This window comes from Lactuca virosa, chromosome 2 (assembly GCF_052849685.1).
Source record: "Lactuca virosa cultivar CGN04683 chromosome 2, Lactuca_virosa_CGN04683_v6, whole genome shotgun sequence".
NCBI lineage: Eukaryota > Viridiplantae > Streptophyta > Magnoliopsida > Asterales > Asteraceae > Lactuca > Lactuca virosa.
This window is the reverse complement of record NC_136427.1, coordinates 37,572,662-37,578,902: the sequence shown is the minus strand read 5'-3', so window position 1 is coordinate 37,578,902 and position 6,241 is coordinate 37,572,662. Positions and strand designations below refer to the sequence as shown.

The following is a 6,241-nucleotide window of genomic DNA, read 5'->3' as shown; positions in this document are numbered from 1 at the left end:
CCAAAAATTCTTCAACTTTTCACTTTTGGTAATTTCTCTCTTTTTTTATAAATATCTCACTTTTCCACTCAAAACCTACATGCTTAAGCAGGGGCGTTTAACTTCAACCTTTATTGGTTAAATATATTAGTTTTCCTAGATACATTTCAAGTACATGATGCTAAACATATTGCATCCCTCAAACTAAGCGAGGTTGTGTTTTTGTCCCATGATTTCACTAGAATAAAGGAGGCCACAAATGCACTATAACGTATATTGGCTCAACTAAACATTTGAGCCCTCATCGGATCATCCCACACAACACTAGCAACTTAAGTTTAGATTATCATTATTACTAGAATTTTTATTTAGATTATTATTTCAAATCTATGTCCAAATTTTTTAAACTTACTAAATTCTAGCAATCTACCTTTTCAACCTAAGCAATTACTTTTTCGACCTCCTACCCCACACTTATTACATACAATGCCCTCGTTGTATGCTATGCAAAACATGTAATTAAAAAGAGGGAGAAAAAGGAACAGACTCCCCTGGGATAGAAGTGGCGAGATCGAACTCCAAAAGTGTGCATTAAGTGTGCATCTTGAATACGGACTTCGTGAAATAGGAACTTGGATCTTGAACACACGAGATATGTAATGTACCGGCAAAGTATGGAATCGAAACTTCAATCTTCAACAAATGTGGTGTAAAACTCCAAAACGGAAAGAACAATGTGGGAAAGCATACGCCACATTGCATGGTAAAGAAAATGAGCCATTCTTATCCTCATGATAATCCCAAAAAGAATGGTGGTGAACCAGATAATGAATATGGAACAATAATATTCATTTTTGTGTAATATAAATTCACGTCGTGGGGCTACTGAATTCACGAGGTGAAGTCGGTATGAAGCGGGTTCTGGGAAGTCATCATATACTGACTCACGAGGTGAATATTTGAATATTCACGAGGTGAAAACTGGAATCCCAGAAATAATTCGCCCCAAACTCTTCTTTCAATTCTTGTATTCAACCCCATGTCTTAATGGATTAAGACTCTTCTAACCCTATTATCTTGGACTCTTCTCTAACTCTACCTTCGATCTTGACTCGCCCCACACTTATTTTAAATCGTGTGTCTCGACTCTCGACTTTAAACACTCCCGGCTAAACATATACGCACACATATCTCGACATCCTTTTCATGCGGCTCCTAGCAAATCTGGAAATTAATAACCAAAGAAAGCAAAAAGTAACATAGTATCTTAATAGTCTTACAATCCAAACAAATTTAAAAATAACATAAAACCAAACCAAATAAGAGTAGAATAAACGAAAAAAAAACTAAAAATAAACAATTAATCATCCTCTTTCGCTCCGCTAGTCCCGACCCTGTCGCCCCTCGAATGTTGATAAGAGCTCCACGTTGGACAAATAGGGTAGTGACCCAACTATGGTGGTTGCTCAATATGGAAATGCCGGACCATGTTTTCCATTGTACCCCCAATCCAATTAGTGCTCAAAGACAGCTGATCAAAATAACCCGCCATATCTCCTCCAAAATGCGCTTCTCCAAAAGGTACGGGTTGATGCACCGGCTGTCCTCTCTCTCCTCGTCCTCGCACATTCCTCATCCGAGGCCTTGGCTATGGTTGTTGCTCAGGCTCTTTGGTCGGTTGGTCCTCACCCTCGTTATCGATGTGCGGTATCCCCCAATGTGTCCCATAATTGACCACAACCCGTATGGTCTCAAGGTATCCCATAGAAAATTCGTTCCCTTGTATACACGTAAGTTTCCATGTAATCGCAGGGACGAGCACGCCATAAGACTTGGCTAAGAGGGTGACAAAATGGCCACCACAGATTGGGTTCCCGGGTCGGGAACTCACTGCATATTCTGCCAAGTAACGATCCAAGAAGTAGGGAAGATTGCAACAAAACCCCGGTTGTAAAATAGACCACAAGAAAAATAAATTAATCTTGGTGACCTTATCTCCAAATTTTTTATGGTGGATGGAGAATGTGATCAGCCTGTGAAGCAAACAGTGAATGGGTGATTTGATGCTGCTTTCTGGTGACACACCGGAGTTGAAAACACCAAAAGCGATATGGCTCCAAAACTCATATCCCGACATTCCCCCAGAATATGTACGGGTAGCCTCCCATAAGAACATAGAAAACTCGGGGGTCACGGTCTCGTGGGCCTCGTATAAACCCATCCTCCATGAGAATTCTACCAAACTTCACTCCCTATATTCCCCACCCAAACGAAAGACCAATGCTTGTGAGTAGTTAGGGTCTTGAACATTTTCATGGAACACCACGGTAGAAAAGAATTCAACACACAATTCCTTGTAAACTTTTTCTTGGATGGCGAACAAGTTACTCCATCCCTTGCATGTAAACGAATACCCGTTTCCCATAAAAGTTTTGGTAAGAAACGGGTTTAGTCTTTCAACGAGTCCAACCTCCTGAAGCCTTTGCCAAGTGACTGTTGGGGTAATAGCAAACTCTCTGTTGTGTAACCATCCCAACCGGTTGTTGCACCGTGTCAAAATATTCCGAGGCAAAGTTGTTGGGAAGACGTAAAATGGGTGCACACTAGCCACCCCAACTGGAACCTCTCTTCTTGGACCCATTTCTACAAAACAAAACAACAAACAACCACAAAACAAAAATCCAAGAAATTATTTAATAAACAGAAAACTGTTTTGATGGTGCCAGGATTCACCTCGTGAATCATAACAAACTCACCTCGTGCGTTCGCTATTCACAGTGAAAATTGGTCTTAATGATCAGAAATCGGGACTTAATTCTTGTTAGGGTTTACTCATAAACCATTTCTAAGCACAATCAAGTAACATGCAATGGATGAATAACATATTTTGGGCAACATTTCGACATTGAAGCATATGAAAAACCCTAGCCCCTAAATCAACAAACTAGTGAAAATTAACCAAAATAAATATGAGATGTTTACCTTTGTGTGGAGATTAGGTAAGCAAAAGTATTAAATTCAGTCAATCTAGGCCGAAATCGGGTGGGGGTGACCAAAGAACACTCTTCACTTCGTGAGTTTGAGAAAATGGTTTGGTCAAAAGGATTCTGAATTATTTAAGTTGTGGTCCCGTGTCACTTTTGGATTCACCTCGTGAGTCCTTTCGAACTCACCTCGTGAGTTTTTGTGGGATAACGTTACACAATAATGGGCTAATAGATTCATTTGGTTAAAATTTCCCACCCCGTATGTATTATGAGCTCACGAGGTGAATATTATCGAACTCACCTCGTGAGTTATGTCTGATCGAAAAAATATAAGCCTAATTAACAATTCTTCTTATTTACCACTTAATTTATAAACCCCACACTTAACTTTTACCACTTAATTTGGATGATTAGATGATTGAATATCTAAAAAATTAAATATGCAAAAACTAAACTAAAGACATAAAGGAAAAGAAAATTCAAATCGAGCTCGGGTTGCCTCCCGAGAAGCGCTTCTTTTTCTTGGAGTCATGAGCCGGACTCCGTTCCTCCTTACGTTGAATCGTCTGAAGAGTCCATCACCAACTGAATCTTCTGTTCTTTCCATCGCCTCTTGTGAGCTTGAACTCGTCTAATGTACGCCTTCTTCGAGTTTTCCTTTTTAGCTTTCATGTCATCCACATCAAGCTTTCTTTTGGTCCCTTTATTCTCCAAGTTCTCTTTATTCTTCAACTCCATAGGAATCTTTTCTTCCTGCACCATTGGACTTGTCTCCTTGGAAGTTACCTCGTCTTTGTCATCATCATTCAATATTTCATCACTTTCCTTACTTACCCAAGAAGTTGGATTCCTGTAGGCAATGACTTCAACTAAAAACGGGACGAATGCTCTTGGTTTTGTTCGTTTAACTTGTCGAATCATTTTGATTTCTTCTTCCATGAGCTTCTCTAATTCTTCAAGTTCACTTTCTTCATCTATATTGAAAACCTCTTCTTGAACATCACTCCCCTTGAAACCATCGTCTATTCCAAAAATTTGCTTCTCATCTCCAACTCTCAAAGTAAGCTTGGATTCGCGTATATCAACCAAAGCCCTAGCAGTATTTAGTAACGGGCAACCAAGAATAATCGGAACATCGGGATCTTCTTTCATATCCAAAACCACAAAGTCTATTGGAAAAACGAATTTCCCAATTTTTACGAGAATATCTTCCACAATGCCCCGGGGTTGTGTCACTGAACGATTTGGCATGTGAATAGTCATTTTTGTGGCCTTCAACTTCTGAATATTCAACTTCTGATAAAATAAATAAGGCATCAAATTTATGCTAGCCCAAGAATCGGCTAAAGCATAACTCTTCATATTCTTCCCAAACTCACATGGAAGAGTGAGGCGTCCAGGATCCCCATCTTCTTAGGTATCTCTCCCAATATAGCTTTTGAGCTTTGCTCACTTAGAATTACCTTAGATTTCTTCTTTAGTTGCTGACGAGTGTCTAACAAGTCTTGTAAAAAATTTTCATATTTGGCAATTTTGGATAACGACTCGACAAAAGGAGTATTAATGGGGATACCCCTCACGTGCTTAATAAACTCCAAATACTCTCTTTCTAGTGGACTGAGATCAACTCGGGAAGGAAACGGTAGAGGCAGACAATATACCATAACATTTTCTGAATTCTTCAGTTCATATCGATCCCACGACGTGAACAGAGACGGTTCACGACGTGAATTATGAGATTTAGCATAATTTCGACTCTCGATCTTTAACTTCATCGACTCTGGTTCAGGCTGCCTTGGCTCTACTTCTAATGCTTCTAGGAACTCAGAGATTGCCTCATCTTCATTCTCAATCATCATAACATGGGATTGAGTCTTCTTTTCAGGAGTTTGAGGAAATAGCTTCTCATTCACCAAAGTTGTAAGTTGGCGAAGTTGAGCTTGAAGGTTATTGATAGAGGCTTGCTGATTACGTAGTGAGTTTTGTTGGTTAATCATCATGGCTTGATGATTTTTCATCAAGTTCTGCTGTTCTTTCATCATTGTTCTTTGATCCTTCAATGTTGCTTCAGTATCATCATGTCTCTTCTCTAAAGCTTCCATGAAACGAACCAACATAGTCTCCAAATCAGCTTTCTTCTCAGCTGGCGGTTGCTCTTTTTGGCAGAAACCTCGGCCAGTCTGCCTGTATTTCTCCTCCTTTTGTTTCTTCTACTCATCATAAGGCAGCCACTCCTTCTTTGGCTTCCTCCAATCGTCATCATACTTGTCCCCACTTGAGTAGCAAACTTGAGCCTTCTTGTTCCCATAATCATCCAAATGGCAATCCTTAGTCAAGTGTGGTCCACTACATTTCTCACATCCAACTCTTATTGCATGAATTGATTGGTCCATTTGGGTCAATCTCCGGTCCATAGTATTGAGCATCGCCATCATAGCAGCCATCTCTTCAGAATGTGTACCCCCACTGCCTTTTGGTCCAGTTGTGGTACTCACGAGAGTGTCTTGCGAATTCTTCAACTAACTCCTTGACCTCCCTTGGATTTTTCTTTGTCAATGGCCCTTGAGAATCAACGAGTTGCCTTGTCATAACATTGACCCCATCATAGAAGATAGACATCTCTTGCTGAATATTAAGGTCATGTTGAGGACAATTCCTTAACAATCCTTTATAACGCTGCCATGCCTCGTATAATGACTCCCCCGGTTGTTGCTCAAAGTTGGCTATTGCCTTCTTGAGTTTAGCTATCTTAGATGGTGGGCAAAATTGGTCTAGAAACTGCTCACACATTTGAGCCCAAGTAGTGATTGTACCAGGTGGAAGTGCTTTAAACCAGTCTTTTGCGGCTCCTTTGGAAGTAACTGGTAGCATCCTCAGCAAGACAGTATCTCTATTGACATTTGGGACATTGAAATAGTCAGCAATGTCGTTGAACTCATCTAGATGTTTGAAAGCATCCTCATGATCCTTTCCATAAAACAGAATATCCTTTAGTGCATTAAGCATGTGTCCCTTCAACTTGAATGTGGCAGCGGCAGGAATCGCGGGTTGTACTAAACCCGGACCAACATCGTCTCTAATTCGCTTCTTGTAAGCTCCCATTGACATTTATTCAATGTTTGCCATCTCGTTTCTTGACTCGTCTTTGGGTTCGGTCATATGTAGTTCAAACCCGGCCTCAGATTCGTATCCGGATTCGTTTGGGTTAGGAATTGGGTCTAGGCTTTCAACTTTGCTCTTGTCCTTTGAAGATGTGCTTGATTCTCCCGTTTTCT

The 6,241-nt window shown here is 40.3% G+C and overlaps 1 non-coding gene across 1 annotated transcript; it reads left to right on the top strand.

Annotated features, from left to right (window-relative positions):
* The first annotated feature begins 5,601 nt into the window (after nt 1-5,601).
* Nucleotides 5,602-5,708, top strand: LOC145161989 (small nucleolar RNA R71). The gene has a single exon (XR_013738842.1). It is a non-coding gene; the product is annotated as a small nucleolar RNA R71 (small nucleolar RNA).
* The last annotated feature ends 533 nt before the right edge of the window (nt 5,709-6,241 follow it).